Genomic DNA, 21,955 nt, shown 5'->3' on the forward strand with positions numbered 1-21,955 from the left:
GCAGTGCCTGTGGTATTGCACCTCAGCTCCCATTTGAAAAAATAAAACACAAAGTTAGTCGGCACATACTACAGTATGCAGTACATGCGCATGTATGCGTCGCCATGGTTTAAAAGTACAAGCAAACACGATGCAACAGCACTCTACATTGAATATATGAAATAATGCTACATCCACTATATAAAATTAATATGCTTAACAAATATATTTGGAATCATTTGTGCCCGTTCACCATGACAATGTGACCTCTTTTGGATGCTCTCAATTGAATTCAGAGAGCACAGAAGTCACAGATATACTGAGCCTACTGTATATGATACCTCTCCATGTGCCAACCGTCATCAAATGAATTTAGGGAGAGCAGGTTAAAACAATATAGTGCACTAATTAAAATCAGCCTGTGGGAAAGATAGGTTTGTTAGACGTACATAACTAAAATAGAGGTAGCCACACCTCCAAATGTATACTGCAAAACCCAAAGTAATTCAAAACATCCTGTAAAATGTGCATCGCCATGGCTGAAAAAACTAAAGTACAAGCAAACACCCTTGAATTCAATTGAGGTCATTTGGCACATGGAGATGTATCACATAGAGTAGGTTCCCATCAAAAAGAAGTCACCTTGCCGTGGTGAATGGGCACAAAAGATTTTCATCAAATTATATTTGTTAAACATGTTCACATATTGAAGAGCTATCTTTTCGATAAGTCATCATTATGAGATTAGTGGGGGTCCGAATGCCGGAACGCTGTAGCCTCCTTGCAGCTTACCAAGTACAGCTCCGTATATTGTATATGTCCTGGAAAGCCCATTTAAAGGATAGTTTCAATCAGCAATATTTTTTTCAGAGCTTCCTTCACTTCTTTGTTCCTCAGACTGTAGATAATGGGGTTTAGAGAAGGAGTGATTAATGTATAAAATACAGCAGCAGCCATATCAAAGGAAGAGCCTGAGTCTGGATGCATGTAAGTGAATACACAGGGAATATAAAATAATGCCACCACCGTAACATGGGATACACAGGTAGAAAAGGCTTTGTTCCTCCCATCTGTACTTTTTATTCTTATTATGGCTATAATTATGTGTATATAGGAAATCATGATTAGAATGAAGCAGGTTAGGGAGATGGAGGCAATATTAGCCAGTACCATAGTTTTATTCAGGGTTGTGTCTGCACATGCCAGCGTCAGCACTGGGATAATGTCACAAAAGAAATAATCTATTTCATTAGAATGGCAGAATGGAAGCTGAAACGTTAGCACTGTATGAGTGATTGAATGCAGCGAACCTGCTAACCAGGATCAAAATGCAAGGCACAAGGACACCTTCCAGTTCATAAGGCTGCTATAATGTAAGGGTCGACATATAGCTGTGTACCTATCATACGCCATGACCGTGTACAAGAAACACTCAGCACTTGCTAGGAAATGGAAAAAGTACAACTGTGATACACACTCACTAAAGGGAATAGTCTTCATGGATAAAACATTACCAAGTACTCTGGGTAAAGTCACAGAAGACAAGCAAATGTCCAAGAAGGAAAGGTTAGCCAGAAAGAAATACATAGGGGTATGTAGAGACATGGTGCCTTTAACCACTACAATAATGAGAACATTTCCCACTATAGTGGAGGTGTAGATGACAGAAAGAAGCAGAAACAGAGGAATTCGTAGCTCATCAATACATGGAAGTCCTTTCAGTATGAAGTCCACTAACAGAGATGAATTTCTTTCATCCAGAGTTCTGAACATCATTATTTGAGGAGTTAGAAAGGGAATGAATACATGCTCAATATTACTATTATAATGATGATACCGTTCAGGAAGGTTTGTTTAGAATTCTTAATAATTGTGACTGGAAATTATTAAACTATTGGAAATTTCGGTCATAGACACCATAGACAATGATGAGTTTACCCATATAACCTCATCACCTCAAATCTGCGTAGAGCCCAAGATTAGCCTACAACTCAGCAATAGTCGTTCCATTCTATTTTCCTCATTCCTGATCATCTGATTGCTAAGTGAGGATATATAGCCTCAAGTAGTCCAGGGAGAAAATTTATTCAGTTTTACCAAGGGACTGTTTTCCATTCTACAATCTTAATAGACTTTAAATTAAGGCTTGACTTAACTGTTTAAGTGGCTTAAAAAACTACATATATAAAAAACTGTGAAACTGTTAAAGTGGAATAGACAATTCTTGGATCCACCCCTTTTGTGCATTATATCTACAGCTTTCAAAACTTTAGCTTTAAAATGTTTTTTTCCTGTTTTCATCAACAACCTTTAAAATAACCATTTATGAAGGAAGCTGTAATTTTGTAATACATTTATTTAACTTTTATTGCCCCTATCCTGTGTTCTGGGCTGTGGTCACATAATCGTGTCTCTGTAGCTCTTTCTTATTTCCTGTTACATCCTTGGGTGTGTCAAAGCAGCAAAAGGGGCAGTGATAGGGGAGTGTCTATGTACCTAGCTGGTTATGATTAAGACCTTGTGTCACAAAGTGTAAATCAGATCAATGTAACGTCTTTTAATGTCTGGAATAAACATGAATTTTATTGGTGAACAACAGTGCTGGAAATCTGCCCATTTGCACTGTATAGGATGTAACAGACCAGAAGGGGTTTGTAAAGATCTATTCGTATGGCTCTATAATGTACCATTCCAGTATTATTTCAACTTATGTTAAAATAATTCCTGCTAGAAGTTATGAATGAATTATTAGCAGTCTGTAGTAAGGGTATAGAGGGGTGGTAACCAGTTGGAGGTGTTTACCTTCACAGTCTCACTCTATCCAATCAGTGCTGCCATTGTCAGACTGTGCAGGTACACCCCCTACCCCCCCCCCCCCCAAACTGGTTACCACCTCACAGTACCTTTACTGCAGACTGCTAGCAATTTACTCATAACTTCTAGCAGGAATAATACAGGAATGGCACAACATACAACCATAAGAATAGATGTTCCAGAATTGTTTTTACATTGGGAATGCACAAAGCTATTAAAACAGACATGTCAGCAGAGGTGGAAGGTCCTCTTTATCTACTGCAATCTCCCTTTGGGAGAAGGTGTTGTTTTGTGCAGTATATTATAAAGTAGTTATACAAGTACTGAAATATCTTGCCAAAAATTCTATATATTTATGGAATGGCTGTACCCTTTATAATGTTAATCTTTGGTAGATAAGGCAGAATTGTGGTTCAATATCTTTTTTGATTTCCAGATGTATACCAGGTAAAGAAGTTAAAATCAATAAGTATATAAGTACTGAACAAAAAATACAGGAAGTTGCAGTCACCAGATGTTCAGCAAGGTATTTTAGTGATACTTTCCCCTTAAATTCCTTCTAAAGTAGTTGGTTAATGGTACCAAACTGTTTGAAAGATCCGCAGCACTCTTCCATTGTAGAAAATTCGGTGCTTATTTCACCAGCAACAAACATTGTGACGTTTTGACTAAAAAGTCTTTATCAAGATAAAGACTTTTAGTCAAAACCACACAATATTTGCTGCTGGTTAAATAAACACTGAATTTTCTAGAGTGTAAGAGTGCTGAGGATCAGTTTGTCATTACAAGGGACCGTTAGTCTAGATCCTTATCTGCAGGCACCACCTGAAACTGGACCTTTTTACTAGAGATGTCGCGAACATAAAATTTTCCGTTCGCGAACGGCGAACGCGAATTTCCACGAACGGGCGAACATGGCGAACCGCCATAGACTTCAATAGGCAGGCAAATTTTAAAACCCACAGGGACTCTTTCTGGCCACAATAGTGATGGAAAAGTTGTTTCAAGGGGACTAACACCTGGACTGTGGCATGCCAAATGACGTAGTTGACGCAGAGTCGGGTTTTAATCCATAAAGGGCATAAATCACCTAACATTCCTAAATTGTTTGGAATAACGTGCTTTAAAACATCAGGTATGATGTTGTATCGATCAGGTTGTGTAAGGTTTACGCCCGCTTTACAGTGACAGACCAAACTCTGACAGACCAAACTCACCGTTTAACGCACCGCAAACAACCGCAAACAGTCCATTTGCACAACCGCAAACTCCCCATTTGCACAAGGTTGGATACCAAGCTAGCCATGTCCCGTTCCTTCTCCTCACTGACGTCATTGAAGGTCTCTTCCTCCACCCAGCCACGTACAACACCAAGGGTACCCGAAAGGTGACAACAAGCCCCCTGGGAAGCCTGCTCCTCTTCTTCAGACTCCTCTCTCTGCGTTGCCGCAGGTCCAGAAATCGACGACGACAAGGCTGCTTCTGGTGGTGATGGTGACCACAACTCTTCCTCTTCATGCTCATCTACGGCCTGATCCAGCACTCTTCGCAGGTCATGCTCCAGAAAAAACGCATATGGGATGAGGTCGATGATGTTGCCTTGGGTTGACTGACCTGGTTTCTCACCTCCGCAAAAGGACGCATGAGCCTACAGCCATTGTGCATGAGCGTTCAATAACGCGGCCAAAAAATACCCAGCTCTGCAGAAGCTGTCCTCTTTTTTTAATTAAAAAAATCTGTTCTTACCAGTTTAATCTCTGTTTTGTCCCCTATCAGGGGCCGGTGTATGGAATATATTTTAGGAACCGGGATGCTTGGTCGGTCCTCTTACTTCCAACTTGGGGCACTGCGCGTGCGCCGTGCAATGTACTGTGCTACCCTATATGAGTGGTATGTTAAGTAGTACTATTCCTATCAGTTTAATCCCTGTTACGTCCCCTATCCGGGGACGTGTATCGAATAGAGTTTAGACAACCGCAAAGAGTTGTCAATAGTTGACACACTCATGACATAAATTTTATTCCTCTATGCGTCAATCTTGGTGTAGTGATGACTGTGCTCGTGCGCACGTTTGGGAGATTGCAGGCGATGGCGGTTTTTCAAAGCCTATGGTCGTGAGGTAGTTCAGTGACAGTTAAGTGACCCAGAAAACAATGATTCTGCAGTGTGGGCCCATTGTTGGCCTAGTAGGCTTTAATGATCACCTTAGATGATCACAAAGAAAATTAATGTTTTTTCTATGCAAAATTATCCAGCTGATCGCTTTTGGTCTGTTCACAATGAAGCAACGACCTTATCATCTGGGGTGTGCCAACATTGCCAACACACTCATATAGGTGATTGCTTCATTGTGATACGCAAGCCCCTTCATCACAACAAGGTAACGATCACGAGGGGGAATTGACACATGTATGTGCCTTTTTTTTTGTTTTGTTTTTGCAGCCACAGTGCAGCACCAGAGGCCAGAAAAATTAGGCATGTACACATGCCTGAAAAATTTGGTATTGTTGCAGCCGCTGCTGTAGCAGCAGCCGGAAAAATTGATGTTTTCAAGGCAGAAAGTGCACTAAAACATTGCGGCTTGAACCCTAGTTGGTGACGGAGAAGTCACGCAAGTCATCCGGCATGCAGAGATTAAATACAGCAGCGTGTGGACCATTTTTAGCCCAAGGAATCTCATCAGGCCTTTTTTAGTCAAATGCATCCCCCACTGTCAGTCCCTTCGGGATCCATGCCTCATTCATCTTAATAAAGGTGAGGTAATCTAGACTTAGGCGACTTCTCTTCTCAGTGACAATACCTCCTGCTGCGCTGAAGGTCCTTTCTGACAGGACATTTGAAGCGGGGCAGGCCAGAAGTTCTATTGCAAATTGGGATAGCTCAGGCCACAGGTCAAGCCTGCACACCCAGTAGTCAAGGGGTTCATCGCTCCTCAGAGTGTCGATATCTGCAGTTAAGGCGAAGGGCTGTGGCGATGCGTAGGACTTAAAAAGCTCTGAATGTCCTCCATCAACAACACGTCTGTAAAGCGTCCTGTCCTTGCCGGCGTGGTCGTGGTAGGAGGAGGATTACTTTCACCTCTTCCCTTGTTAGATTCCCGTTGTGCTGTGACATCACCCTTATACGCTGTGTAAAGCATACTTTTTAACTTGTTTTGGAACTGCTGCATCCTTTCTGACTTCCGGTAATTCGGTAACATTTCAGCCACTTTCTGCTTATACCGGGGGTCTAGTAGCGTGGCCACCCAGTACAGGTCGTTCTCCTTCAGCCTTTTTATACGATGGTCCCTCAACAGGCATGACAGCATGAAAGACTCCATTTGCACAAGGTTGGATGCTGAGCTACCCGTTCCTCATCCTCACTGATCTCATTTAAGGTCTGTTCTTCCCCCCAGCCATGTTCAACACCACGGGTACCAGATAGGTGATAACGAGCACCCTGGGATGCCTGCTGTGGTTGGTCTTCCTCCTCCTCAAAGCCACATTCCTCCTCTGACTCCTCTTCCTCAGACTCCTCTTCCAGCGTTGCCGCAGGTTGAGCAAGCGATGCTGATAAGGCTGTTTCTGGTGGTGATGGTGACCACAACGCTTCCTCTTCACGCTCATCTACGGCCTGATCCAGCACTCTTCGCAGGGCACACTCCAGGAAGAAAACAAATGGGATGATATCGCTGATGGTGCCTTCGGTGCGACTGACTAGGTTTGTCACCTCCTCAAAAGGACTCGTGGGCCTACAGGCATTGCGCATGAGCGTCCAGTAACGTGGAAAAAAATACCCAGCTCTGCAGAGGTTGTCCAACCACCCCAGTCATACAAATACTCGTTGACGGCTTTTTCTTGTTGGAGCAGGCGGTCGAACATTAGGAGTTTTGAATTCCAACGTGTCGGGCTGTTCCAAATCAAGCGCCTCACTGGCATGTTGTTTCGCCGCTGAATATCGGAAAAGTGCACCATGGCCGTGTAGGAACGCCTGAAATGGCCACACACCTTCCTGGCCTGCTTGAGGATGTCCTGTAAGCCTGGGTACTTATGCACAAAGCGTTGTACGATCAGATTCAACATATGTTCCATGCACGCCATATGTGTCAACTTGCCCAAATTCAGGAGTCCCAAATTCAATGCCGCCAACAAATTGCTTCCGTTGTCACACACCACTTTGCCGATCTCCAGTTGGTGCGGGGTCAGCCACTGATCCACCTGTGCGTTCAGGGTGGACAGGAGTGCTGGTCCGGTGTGCCTCTCTGCTTTCAGGCAAGTCAACCCCAAGATGGCGTGACACTGTCGTATCCAGGATGTGGAATAGTCCCTGGGGAGCTGGGGGGGTGCAGTTGATGTGGAGCAAGACGCAGCAGCAGAAGAGGACTCAGCCGAGGAGGTTAGCGAAGAGGATGGAGTAGGAGGAGTAGAGGAGGTGGCAGCAGGCCTGCCTGCAAGTCGTGGCGGTGTCACCAACTCCTCTGCAGAGCCACGCATTCCATGCTTGGCAGCCGTCAGCAGGTTTACCCAATGCGCAGTGTACGTGATATACCTGCCCTGACCGTGCTTTGCAGGCCAGGTATCAGTGGTCAGATGGACCCTTGCCCCAACACTGTGTGTCAGACATGCCATGACTTCCTTTTCCACAATAGAGTACAGGTTGGGGATTGCCTTTTGTGAAAAAAAAATTTGGACGGGTACATTCCACTGCGGTGTCCCAATAGCTACAAATTCTTTTAAGGCCTCAGACTCCACCAGCTTGTATGGTAAAAGCTGGCGGGCTAAGAGTTCCGACAAGCCAGCTGTCAGACGCCGGGCAAGGGGGTGACTCTGTTACATTGGCTTTTTACGCTCAAACATTTCCTTGACAGACACCTGACTGTGGGCAGATGAGCAGGAACTGCTGAAGGTGAGAGGCGGTGGTTGAGCGGGGGCAAGGAGGACAGCAGTGGTTGACGTGGCTGAAGATGCTGGACCAGGAGGAGGATGGTGGCTTTGAGTTTGTGTGCTGCTTGTACTCATCATGTGTTGATCCCATAGGCGTTTGTGATGTGAGATCATGTCATGTGCCTTCGCAAAGCAGTTGTACCTAGGTGGGTGTTGGACTTCCCACGACTCAGTTTCTTTTGGCACAGGTTGCAAATGGCATCGCTGTTATCAGAGGCAGACACACAAAAAAAATGTCACACTGCTGAGCTTTGCAATGACGGCATTCTAGTGGTGGCAACAGCATGCATTAATTGGCGTGCTGTCTGGCTGACCCCGGGTGCCGATACATGCTGTCTGACTGTGCCACTAGCTCCTTGCGACGACCTCCCCCTGCTTCCAACTCGTCTCCTCCTCCTCTCTGTCTCCCCATCTGAACTTTCCCCCTGTTCTTCTTCTCTTCGAGCGGGCATCCACGTGACATCAACGGACACATCGTCATCATCAACCGCTTCACTTGTATCTGACAACTCAGCAAAGGACGCAGCAGCGGGTACAACATCATCACACCGTACGTCCATGTGTGTAATGCTGCCTGACTGAGACATATCCCTGTTATCTACATCCTCTGGCAATAATGGTTGCGCATCACTTATTTCTTCCAACTGATGTGTAAATAACTCCTCTGACAGATCAAGTGAAGCAGCTGTGGTGCTAGTGTTGGTGGTGGCTGCAGGCGGGCGAGTGGTAACTTGAGAGGTGCCCGAAGCTGAGCTGGAGGACGATGGTGCGTCAAGGTTCCGAGCGGAAGCTGTAGAAGATTGGGTGTCCTGTGTTAGCCAGTCAACTATGTCCTCAGAACTTTTCGAGTTCAGGGTACGTGGCCTCTGAACACTGGGCATTATTCTAGGACCAAAGGAAATCACAGCACCACGACCACGACGGCCCCTGTGGGGTGGCCTGCCTCTGCCTGTCATTTTTTTTTCGATTAGTGGTACTATGCGTGCAAGCTACTGTGACACCAGATATAAGTGGTGGGCACTGGCAGTAGTGGGCACAGTACACGCTGTGGGCCTGACACACATGCTGGCAGGCAACTGCAATTATATTACAGTGAAAAAATTGTTTTACTGTTTTAAATGCAAGCTACTGTGACACCAGATATGAGTAGTGGGCATAGTACACGCTGTGGGCCTGACACACATGCTGGCAAGCAACTGCAATTATATTACAGTGATTTTTTTTTTTACTGTTTTAAATGCAAGCTACTGTGACACCAGATATGTATGGTGGGCACTGGCAGTAGTGGGCACAGTACACGCTGTGGGCCTGACACACATGCTGGCAGGCAACTGCAATTATATTACAGTGAAAAAATTGTTTTACTGTTTTAAATGCAAGCTACTGTGACACCAGATATGATTGGTGGGCACTGGCAGTAGTGGGCACAGTACTCGCTGTGGGCCTGACACACACGCTGGCAGGTAACTGCCATTATATTACAGTGAAAAAATTGTTTTACTGTTTTAAATGCAAGCTACTGTGACACTAGATATGAGTAGTGGGCACAGTACACGCTGTGGGCCTGACACACTGTCACGGCGGGTGTGCACTCAGACTCACAGATAACCCACCAACCAGGCTCTGGGCGAGAGACAGGGGAAGGGTCACCTCCTAGCTAATCCCTGACCTCTTTCCTTGCACTGCTCAGCCCACATGCAGACCTTTATGGTAGGTATGATGTGTCCCCGTGCCTGGGCTGAAACACCCTAAATTCCCTAAGATGGTGAAGAGGGGAAATAGGAGCAGCCTGCTCGCACAGAACCTGGATGGGAGAGATGACACAAAACAACCAAACTAGAAATCACACTTATCTTTCTGAGCTGGAACAGACAACCTTCCTTCCTAGTTTCCAAGACCACAATGATTCCTATAATCCGCTCAGAGCACTGGGATGGTATGCTATTTAAACTAATGACCCCACCCAGTGCACCTGATGAGAGGCGGATCCAGCACGGCTCCAAAACAAACACTAAACTTGTGCTGCTATCCTGGTCGTCCTCCGCACATCGTCAGAGCGGGGCATGACAGTACCCCCCTTCTACGGGTGACCTCCGGACACCCCGGACCAACCTTATCCGGATGGGACCTATGAAAAGCCCTCACCAGTCGGCTGGCGTTGACATCCATTGCCGGAACCCACATCCTCTCCTCAGGGCCGTATCCCCTCCAGTGCACCAGGTACTGAAGGGAACCCCGAAGAACTCTAGAGTCGAGAATCCTGGAGTTCTCAAACTCCAAGTTTCCCTCGACTAGAACAGGAGGAGGAGGCAATGGCGATGGTTCCACCGGTCTCACGTATTTTTTTAGTAAAGACCTGTGGAACACATCATGGATCCTCCAAGTCTGCGGAAGATCCAGCCGAAACGTTACAGGATTGATCACCGCAGAAATTTTATACGGACCAATAAATCTTGGACCCAGTTTCCAAGATGGCACTCTCAATTTGATATTCTTAGTGGACAACCACACCAGATCACCCACACACAGGTCCGGACCAGTCACACGTCTCTTGTCAGCCATTCGTTTATACCTCTCACCCATCTTCTCCAAATTCCCTTGAATCCTCCGCCAGATGGAGGATAATGCAGAAGAGAATCTCTCCTCCTCTGGCATCCCAGAGGAACTAGTCCCAGAAAAGGTACCAAACTGAGGATGGAAACCGTATGCGCCAAAAAATGGCGACTTACCCGTGGACTCCTGCCTACGGTTATTCAACGCAAACTCTGCTAAGGACAAGAATGAGGACCAGTCCTCCTGATTCTCAGCCACAAAGCACCTCAAGTAGGTCTCAAGGTTTTGATTAGTACGCTCCGTCTGACCATTCGACTGCGGATGAAAAGCCGAAGAAAATGAAAATTGAATGCCAAGCCGAGAGCAGAATGCCCTCCAAAACCTGGAGACAAACTGCGTGCCCCTATCAGAGACCACATCCGAAGGAATACCATGCAATTTCACAATATTATCCACAAAAATCTGCGCAAGAGTCTTAGCGTTAGGCAGACTAGTTAGTGGTATAAAGTGAGCCATTTTACTGAAATGGTCAACTACCACCAAAATCACTGTTCTCCCGGAGGAACTCGGCAAATCCGTAATAAAGTCCATAGACAAATGCGTCCAAGGACGAGACGGAATCGACAATGGAAGAAGTGAACCAGCCGGTCGAGTATGAGCAACCTTTGACCGAGCGCAGGTTTCACAAGCTGTCACGTAATTCTCAATGCTCTTACGTAACCCTGGCCACCAGAACCTCCGAGATACTAGATCACAGGTGGACTTACCACCAGGATGTCCAGCGAGGACAGTATCGTGATGTTCCTTGAACACCTTATATCGCAGGCTCTCAGGAACAAACAACCTCCCTGGGGGACAAGAACCAGGAGCCCCCTCCTGGGCTCCCAACACCTCCATCTCCAATTCAGGGTACAGAGCGGAGACCACCACCCCATCCGCTAAAATCGGCGCAGGATCCTCTGAATCACCTCCCCCAGGAAAGCTGCGAGACAAGGCATCTGCCTTGACGTTCTTGACCCCTGGGCGAAAGGTAACCACAAAATTAAACCTGGTAAAAAACAGTGACCATCTGGCCTGCCTAGGGTTCAGACTCTTGGCAGATTGCAGGTAAGCCAAATTATTATGGTCCGCATACACCGTAACGGGGTGAGACGCCCCCTCTAACCAGTGACGCCATTCCTCAAAGGCCAACTTGATAGCCAACAACTCTCTATCTCCAACATCATAATTCCTCTCGGCGACCGAGAGCTTCTTGGAGAAAAAGGCACACGGGACCCACTTGCCAGGAGATGAACCCTGTGACAGCACCGCTCCAACCCCCACCTCTGATGCATCAACCTCCACTACGAATGGCTGAGACACATCCGGCTGCACCAGAATGGGAGCAGACGCAAAACTCTCCTTAATAGCCGAAAAGGCCTGCAATGCCTCATCTGACCAGACAGAGACATCGGCGCCCTTCTTGGTCATATCAGTGAGAGGTTTTACTATGGTGGAATAATTCGAAATAAATTTTCTATAATAATTCGTAAACCCCAAGAACCGCATCAAAGCTTTCTGATTCTCTGGTCGGTCCCACTCCAGAACCGCCCAGACCTTTTCGGGGTCCATACGAAAACCAGAATCAGAAAGCATGTATCCCAAGAACGGAAGCTCTTGCACCGCAAACAAACATTTCTCCAATTTGGCATATAATTTATTCTCCCGAAGGATCGTCAAAACCTGTCTCACATGATCCTGATGGGTCTTCAGATCAGGAGAATAAATTAAAATGTCATCCAGGTAAACTACTACGAACCTCCCTACCAAATGATGAAAAATGTCATTGACGAATCGCTGAAATACTGCTGGCGCGTTCGTCAACCCAAAAGGCATAACCAGGTTCTCAAAATGACCCTCGTGCGTATTGAAGGCCGTTTTCCACTCATCCCCCTCCTTGATTCTGATCAGATTGTAGGCCCCTCTCAAATCCAACTTGGAGAACACCTTGGCTCCAACAATCTGATCAAAAAGATCAGAGATCAAAGGCAGGGGATATGGATCCCGAACTGTAATACGGTTCAATTCCCGAAAAATCCAAACACGGTCTCAGTGGTCCATCCTTTTTCTTCACAAAGAACAAACCTACTGCCACTGGAGACTTAGGCTACTTTCACACTAGCGTTGTTTTAATCCGGCGTTCAATTCCGACACCGGAACTGCCCGCCGGATCCGGAAAGACGTGTGAAAACGGATTACATTTGAATCCTGATCAGGATTTTGATCACAATGAAAAAATGCATTGGAAAAAACGGATCCGCCATTTATGGACTTTAACTTTTTTTTCACAATTCTCGGGTTTAACATGCAAAAGCCGGATCCGTTTTGACTGAACACACAGCGCCAGATCCGGCGTTAATGCAAGTCAATGGGAAAAAGGCCTGATCCGGCGTCCAGTCAAAGTGTTCAGGATTTTTGTCCGGAGGTAAAAATACTGCATGCTACATTTTTCTGAAAAGCCTGATCAGTCAAAAAGACTGAACTGAAGACATCCTGATGCATCCTGAAGGACTGACTCTCCATTCAGAATGCATGGGGATAAAACTGATCAGTTCTTTTCCGGATTTGAGCCCCTAGGACGGAACTCAGCGCCGGAAAAGAAAAATGCTAGTGTGAAAGTACCCTTAGATGCTCTAATATGACCCTTTGCCAAACTCTCGGCGACATACTTTCGCATGACCTCTCTTTCGGGTTGAGAGAGGTTGTAAAGCCGAGACTTTGGCAATTTAGCCCCCGGAATGAGATTAACTGGACAATCATAGTCTCGATGAGGGAGCAATTCCTGAGCCCCACCCTCCGAAAAGACATCCGCAAAATCTGAGAGATACTGAGGTAAAGCCGTAATGGACACACCAGAGATAGATGTGCCAAGACAATTATCCGAACAAAACTCACTCCAACCAATGATTTGTCTTGTTTGCCAGTCTATAATTGGGTTATGTCTAGTCAACCATGGCAAGCCCAAAACTATAGGAGCTGGCAAATCCTTAATGACAAAACAAGAAATAATTTTAACATGTGAATCACCCACCCTTAAGTGAATACCATGAACAATGTGAGTAAGGCTCCTTTGAGAAAGAGGGGAAGAATCAATTGCAAAAACACGAATCTCGTTCTCTACTTAGTCCTAGGTTTTGAAGGAAAAGAAAGTCAATTAGGTTTACCCCAGCACCACAATCAAGGAATACATCAACAAAAACATTTTTTGACTCTAGCGCCACCATAGCTGGAAGGAGAAAAAAGGGAACTGCAGGGAGCTTGCATACCTGCCTGCTCCATCATACCATTCGTACTACCAAGTGTCAGGGAAGTTTTTTTTTTCTTTTTTCTTTTTCTCTTCCACCTATGGTTTAACAAAAGGACAAGCAAAAATAAAATGAACCCTCTTTTCACAATAGTAACATAGTTTTTGCACTTTCCTAAAGTCTCTACTATCAGAATGGCAAGAAACCTGACCCAACTGCATGGGTTCCTCCGCTACCCCAGAGTTACCTGTAAAATCACTCGGGGAGGCAGTAGAGACGAAACCACTCACAGAAGGGGTACCTTGCGTGGAGGAAGCCTTATACCTCTCTCTGATACGTCTATCTAGTCGTACTGCTAAAGACATAGCGTTCTCCAAAGAGTCTGGGTATTCATGAAAAGCAAGGGCATCCTTCAATCTTTCAGATAACCCCTGACAAAACTGACTACGTAACGCGGGATCATTCCACTCTGATTCAGTAGCCCACCTCCTAAACTCAACACAGTAAGCCTCTGCAGTAAGTTCCCCCTGAACCCCGTAGCTCCACAACCTCTAGGGATACTGCAAGCGGTCAACCAGTGCTTCAATTGACGCCATCAAAAAACCGCTGAGTAATGACAGTCACAGTATGGCGGATTATAATGTCACGGTGGGCGTGCACTCAGACTCACAGATAACCCACCAACCACGCTCTGGGCGAGAGACAGGGGAAGGGTCACCTCCTAGCTATTCCCTGACCTCTTTCCCTGCACTGCTCAGCCCACATGCAGACCTTTATGGTAGGTATGATGTGTCCCCGTGCCTGGGCTGAAACACCCTAAATTCTCTAAGATGGTGAAGAGGGGAAATAGGAGCAGCCTGCTCGCACAGAACCTGGATGGGAGAGATGACACAAAACAACCAAACTAGAAATCACACTTATCTTTCTGAACTGGAACAGACAACCTTCCTTCCTAGCTTCCAAAACCACAATGATTCCTATAATCCGCTTAGATCACTGGGATGGTATGCTATTTAAACTAATGACCTCACCCAGTGCACCTGATGAGAGGCGGATCCAGCACGGCTCCAAAACAAACACTAAACTCATGCTGCTATCCTGGCCGACCTCTGCACATCGTCATAGCGGGGCATGACACACACACGCTGGCAGGCAACTGCAATTATTTTACAGTGAAAAAATTGTTTTACTGTTTTAAATGCAAGCTACTGTGACACCAGATATGAGTAGTGGGCACAGTACATGCTGTGGGCCTAACACACATGCTGGCAAGCAACTGCAATTATATTACAGTGAAAAAAATTGTTTTACTGTTTTAAATGCAAGCTACTGTGACACCAGATATGAGTGGTGGGCACTGGCAGTAGTGGGCACAGTACACGCTGTGGGCCTGACACACGCTGGCAGGCAACTGCAATTATTTTACAGTGAAAAAATTGTTTTACTGTTTTAAATGCAAGCTATTGTGACACCAGATATGAGTAGTGGGCATAGTACACGCTGTGGGCCTGACACACATGCTGGCAGGCAACTGCAATTATATTACAGTGAAAAAATTGTTTTACTGTTTTAAATGCAAGCTACTGTGACACCAGATATGAGTGGTGGGCACTGGCAGTAGTGGGCACAGTACACGCTGTGGGCCTGACACACACGCTGGCAGGCAACTTCAATTATATTACAGTGATTTTTTTTTTTACTGTTTTAAATGCAAGCTACTGTGACATCAGATATGAGTGGTGGGCACTGGCAGTAGTGGGCACAGTACACGCTGTGGGCCTGACACACACGCTGGCAGGCAACTGCAATTATATTACAGTGAAAAAATTGTTTTACTGTTTTAAATGCCAGCTACTGTGACACCAGATATGAGTGGTGGGCACTGGCAGTAGTGGGCACAGTACACGCTGTGGGCCTGACACACACGCTGGCAGGCAACTGCAATTATATTACAGAGATTTTTTTTTTTACTGTTTTAAATGCAAGCTACTGTGACACCAGATATGAGTAGTGGGCATAGTACACGCTGTGGGCCTGACACACACGCTGGCAGGCAACTGCCATTATATTACAGTGAAAAAATTGCTTTACTTTTTTAAATGCAAGCTACTGTGACACCAGATATGAGTAGTGGGCACAGTACACGCTGTGGGCCTGACACACACGCTGGCAGGCAACTGCAATTATTTTACAGTGAAAAAATTGTTTTACTGTTTTAAATGCAAGCTACTGTGACACCAGATATGAGTAGTGGGCACAGTACACGCTGTGGGCCTGACACACATGCTGGCAGGCAACTGCAATTATATTACAGTGAAAAAATTGTTTTACTGTTTTAAATGCAAGCTACTGTGACACCAGATATGAGTGGTGGGCACTGGCAGTAGTGGGCACAGTACACGCTGTGAGCCTGACACACACGCTGGCAGGCAACTGCAATTATATTACAGTGAAAAAATTGTTTTACTGTTTTAAATGCAAGCTACTGTGACACCAGATATGAGTGGTGGGCACTGGCAGTAGTGGGCACAGTACACGCTGTGGGCCTGACACATACGCTGGCAGGCAACTGCAATTATATTACAGTGAAAAAATTGTTTTACTGTTTTAAATGCAAGCTACTGTGACACCAGATATGAGTGGTGGGCACTGGCAGTAGTGGGCACAGTACACGCTGTGGGCCTGACACATACGCTGGCAGGCAACTGCAATTATATTACAGTGAAAAAATAGTTTTACTGTTTTAAATGCAAGCTACTGTGACACCAAATATGAGTAGTGGGCACAGTACACGCTGTGGGCCTGACACACACGCTGGCAGGCAACTGCAATTATTTTACAGTGAAAAAATTGTTTTACTGTTTTAAATGCAAGCTACTGTGACACCAGATATGAGTAGTGGGCACAGTACACGCTGTGGGCCTGACACACATGCTGGCAGGCAACTGCAATTATATTACAGTGAAAAAATTGTTTTACTGTTTTAAATGCAAGCTACTGTGACACCAGATATGAGTGGTGGGCACTGGCAGTAGTGGGCACAGTACACGCTGTGAGCCTGACACACACGCTGGCAGGCAACTGCAATTATATTACAGTGAAAAAATAGTTTTACTGTTTTAAATGCAAGCTACTGTGACACCAGATATGAGTGGTGGGCACTGGCAGTAGTGGGCACAGTACACGCTGTGGGCCTGACACATACGCTGGCAGGCAACTGCAATTATATTACAGTGAAAAAATTGTTTTACTGTTTTAAATGCAAGCTACTGTGACACCAGATATGAGTGGTGGGCACTGGCAGTAGTGGGCACAGTACACGCTGTGGGCCTGACACACACGCTGGCAGGCAACTTCAATTATATTACAGTGATTTTTTTTTTTACTGTTTTAAATGCAAGCTACTGTGACATCAGATATGAGTGGTGGGCACTGGCAGTAGTGGGCACAGTACACGCTGTGGGCCTGACACACACGCTGGCAGGCAACTGCAATTATATTACAGTGAAAAAATTGTTTTACTGTTTTAAATGCCAGCTACTGTGACACCAGATATGAGTGGTGGGCACTGGCAGTAGTGGGCACAGTACACGCTGTGGGCCTGACACACACGCTGGCAGGCAACTGCAATTATATTACAGAGATTTTTTTTTTTTACTGTTTTAAATGCAAGCTACTGTGACACCAGATATGAGTAGTGGGCATAGTACACGCTGTGGGCCTGACACACACGCTGGCAGGCAACTGCCATTATATTACAGTGAAAAAATTGCTTTACTTTTTTAAATGCAAGCTACTGTGACACCAGATATGAGTAGTGGGCACAGTACACGCTGTGGGCCTGACACACACGCTGGCAGGCAACTGCAATTATTTTACAGTGAAAAAATTGTTTTACTGTTTTAAATGCAAGCTACTGTGACACCAGATATGAGTAGTGGGCACAGTACACGCTGTGGGCCTGACACACATGCTGGCAGGCAACTGCAATTATATTACAGTGAAAAAATTGTTTTACTGTTTTAAATGCAAGCTACTGTGACACCAGATATGAGTGGTGGGCACTGGCAGTAGTGGGCACAGTACACGCTGTGAGCATGACACACACGCTGGCAGGCAACTGCAATTATATTACAGTGAAAAAATTGTTTTACTGTTTTAAATGCAAGCTACTGTGACACCAGATATGAGTGGTGGGCACTGGCAGTAGTGGGCACAGTACACGCTGTGGGCCTGACACATACGCTGGCAGGCAACTGCAATTATATTACAGTGAAAAAATTGTTTTACTGTTTTAAAAGCAAGCTACTGTGACACCAGATATGAGTGGTGGGCACTGGCAGTAGTGGGCACAGTACACGCTGTGGGCCTGACACATACGCTGGCAGGCAACTGCAATTATATTACAGTGAAAAAATAGTTTTACTGTTTTAAATGCAAGCTACTGTGACACCAAATATGAGTAGTGGGCACAGTACACGCTGTGGGCCTGACACACACGCTGGCAGGCAACTGCCATTATATTACAGTGAAAAAATTGCTTTACTTTTTTAAATGCAAGCTACTGTGACACCAGATATGAGTAGTGGGCACAGTACACGCTGTGGGCCTGACACACACGCTGGCAGGCAACTGCAATTATTTTACAGTGAAAAAATTGTTTTACTGTTTTAAATGCAAGCTACTGTGACACCAGATATGAGTAGTGGGCACAGTACACGCTGTGGGCCTGACACACATGCTGGCAGGCAACTGCAATTATATTACAGTGAAAAAATTGTTTTACTGTTTTAAATGCAAGCTACTGTGACACCAGATATGAGTAGTGGGCACAGTACACGCTGTGGGCCTGACACACATGCTGGCAGGCAACTGCAATTATATTACAGTGAAAAAATTGTTTTACTGTTTTAAATGCAAGCTACTGTGACACCAGATATGAGTGGTGGGCACTGGCAGTAGTGGGCACAGTACACGCTGTGAGCCTGACATACACGCTGGCAGGCAACTGCAATTACATTACAGTGAAAAAATTGTTTTACTGTTTTAAATGCAAGCTACTGTGACACCAGATATGAGTAGTGGGCACAGTACACGCTGTGGGCCTGACACACACGCTTGCAGGCAACTTCAATTATATTACAGAGAAAAAAAAAGCAGACGTACTAACCCTAAAAAGGGCTTTTTGGGGTGCTGTCAGGACGCTGTCCTTACAGCAGATCAGATGAGTCTTTGAGGACTGGAGTGGAAACAGAACACTGGCCTAGCTAACGATTTCCCTATTAAATCAGCAGAAGCTGCACTGTCCCTGCTCTCACTAACACTGCAGCTTCCGAATGAATCTAAGATGGATGCTGTCCTTGCTTTTTGATAGGAGGTGGGAGGGTCTGGGAGGGAGGGTATGCTTCTGATTGGCTGGAATGTGTCTGCTGACTGTGAGGTACAGGGTCAAAGTTTGCTCAAGGATGACATATAGGGGAGGACCGAACATCGCATACGTTCGCCCGCCGCGGTGAACAAGCGATGTTCGCCGGCGAATAGTTCGGGACATCAATATCTGAGATATTGTGCCCCGATTCCCAAAGGCAATCATTTGCTCACGAGGTGGGGGATGATGAGACACAGTTGTCAATCACTGAGGTTGTGGTTAGGTCAAGTCAGGAGGATGAGCAGAGTGAGTAAGTGGAAGAGGAGGTGGTTGACGATGAGGTCACTGACCCAACATGGGAAGGTGAAAAGTCAAGCGAGGACAGCAGTACAGAGGGCGATTGATTCGCAGCACCTGGAAGAGGCAGTGGGGTTGTAAAAGGGAGAAGTCAGCCCACAACAAACAGGCCCGCAACCGTTACACCGATCACCCCATGCGTAAATCTACCTTGCCAAGGGGTAGGTGTTCCACAGTACGGTGCTTTTTTGAGGAAAGTGCAGATGACAAAAGAGTGGTAGTTTGCAACCTGTGCCGTACCAAAATGAGCCGGGGCGTGAACACTAGCAACCTCGCCACTTCCAGCATGATCAGCCACATGGCATCCAAGCACCCTAACAAGTGGGCCGAACGTCTGGGTCCACAATCTGGGTCTGCGAGTCACACCACTGCCTCTTCTTCCCCTGTGTTACATACATCCACTTCTCTGTCCCAGCGCAGCATCCAAACAGTCATTTGAACGCAAGCGCAAATTCCCACCCAGCCACAGGCCATAGCAATAAATGCGCAACTTTCGAAATTACTGGCCCTTGAAATGTTGCCATTTAGGCTTGTGGACACTGAGGCCTTCCGCAGCCTGATGTTGGCGGCCGTCCCTCGGTACGCAGTCCCCAGCCGCCACTATTTTTCACGGTGTGCCGTGCCCACCTTACACCAGCATGTGTCCCAGAACATCACCCGTGCCCTGACCAGCGCAGTTACTGGGAAGGTCCACTTAACCACGGACACATGGACAAGTGCTGGTTACCAGGGACGCCAATTTCCCTGACCGCACGCTGGGTGAATGTTGTGGAGGCCGGGAGTGAGCCGTACCCTGGGATGGCAGAGGTGCTACCCACGCCCAGGATTGAGGGCCATACGTTCATCAGGGTCTCCTCCAGCAGCTATGTTACTGGCTTTAACCCCCACTTCTCCTCCTCCGCCGCCTCCTCCACTTACACCTCCAGCAGCAGTCAGCCATCAGTCACTAGCTGGAAGCAGTGTAGTACTACTGTGGGTAAGCGTCAACAGGTCGTGCTGAAGTTGATCTGCTTAGGGGATAAACAGTAATATGTGGTTAGGAACGGTCAGCACTTTCAACCTCGTAGGACACCCACGCAGAAAGGAAAAAATCCACAATGTAGCAAAGAAATCCCAGCCGGCGCTGATGCTTCAATTCATGTATCCTTTATTTCATCTTTGTAACAATGTAACAATGGACGCGTTTCGGCCCCTCTAGAAGGCTGGACGGACCGAAACACGTCCATTGTTACATTATTGCAAAGATGAAATAAAGGATACATGAATTGAAGAATCAGCACCCGCTGAGATTTCTTTGCTACATAGGGGACAAACAGCACACTGCCGCAGAGCTGTGGCAGGGTATAAGGGACCAGACCGAGCTGTGGCTCTTGCCACTCAACCTACGACCAGACATGGTTGTGTCTGACAATGGCCGTAACTTGGTGGCTGCTTTGGAGCTCAGCAATCTGACACACATCCCATGCCTAGCCCACGTCTTAAACTTAGTGGTTCAGCGGTTTATCAAAACCCCAATTTGCCAGAGCTACTAGTGAAGGCGCGCCGCGTGAGTGCCCATTTCCGCAAGTCGTCCACAGCTTCATCCGGTCTGTCAACACTTGCAGCTTCCAGCTCACCAACTGTTATGCGACGTAAGCATGCGCTGGAACCCTACATTCTACATGTTGGCCAGGCTTTGTGAGCAGCAGAGGGCAGTTGTGGAATACCAGCTGCAACATGGTCGTCGCCTTTCGAATCAACTGCCACTATTCACAAGCTAGGAGTGGGCATTTATGTCAGACCTCTGTGAAGTTTTAAAAAACTTTGATGAATCCACACAGATGGTTAGTAGCGATATCGCTATTATTAGCGTAACCATCCCACTGTCGTGCCTACTCAAACGATCGCTGCTCACAATTAAGGACGACGCTCTGAATGTGGCAGACGAGGAAATGGGGGAGGACATTACACAGGGTGATAGCCAGACCACCCACAGTTCATTTTCTAAGTGCGAATTGGACCATGAAGAAGAGGAGGAGGAGCTGGAGACAGTTGCCTCTGCTACAGAGGGTCTTACCCATGGAACTTTAATTTCATCTGTTCAGCGTGGATGGGCAGAAGAGGAGGATGAGGAGATGGAGAGTCATCCTGATGTCGATATCAACGTCTTGCCTGTTGGTTGCCTGCCTTTACAGCGACCCTCGTGTTATACGCATTTTAAACAACACTGATTACTGGGTGTTCACCCTTCTCGACCCCCGCTACAAAGAGAACTTCTCATCTCTCATTCCTGTGGTGGAGAGGATGAGTAAAACGGTGCAATACCAGAAGGTACTTGTTGAGAGATTGCTCCAAAATTTTCCATCTGACAACGTGGCTGGCCGAGTCCGTACTTTTTTAGGCAACCGAGGAATGGAGACAAGGGGGACACACAGCAGTTCCAACAAAGGCAGGGCAGCACTCTCCAAGGCATGGGACACTTTCATGACACCCCGCCAGCAACCTCACCCTGAAGCGCGGCCTAGTGGTACAAGAAGGGAAACGTTTTGGAAGATGGTGAAGGAATACATAGCAGACCGTGTCGGCACCCTAAATGATCTCTGTGCCTTACAACTACCGGGTGTCCTGGCTGGACACGTGGCACGAACTTGCGCTCTACGCCTTTGAGGTGCTGGCCTGCCCTGCCACCAGCGTTTTGT

The 21,955-nt window shown here is 46.4% G+C and overlaps 1 pseudogene; it reads right to left on the reverse strand.

Annotated features, from left to right (window-relative positions):
• Positions 1–446: 446 nt before the first annotated feature.
• On the reverse strand, positions 447–1,755 carry LOC120990836 (annotated as a pseudogene).
• Between the last annotated feature and the right edge of the window lie 20,200 nt (positions 1,756–21,955).

Source organism: Bufo bufo, chromosome 2 (assembly GCF_905171765.1).
Source record: "Bufo bufo chromosome 2, aBufBuf1.1, whole genome shotgun sequence".
NCBI classification, from domain to species: Eukaryota; Metazoa; Chordata; class Amphibia; order Anura; family Bufonidae; genus Bufo; species Bufo bufo.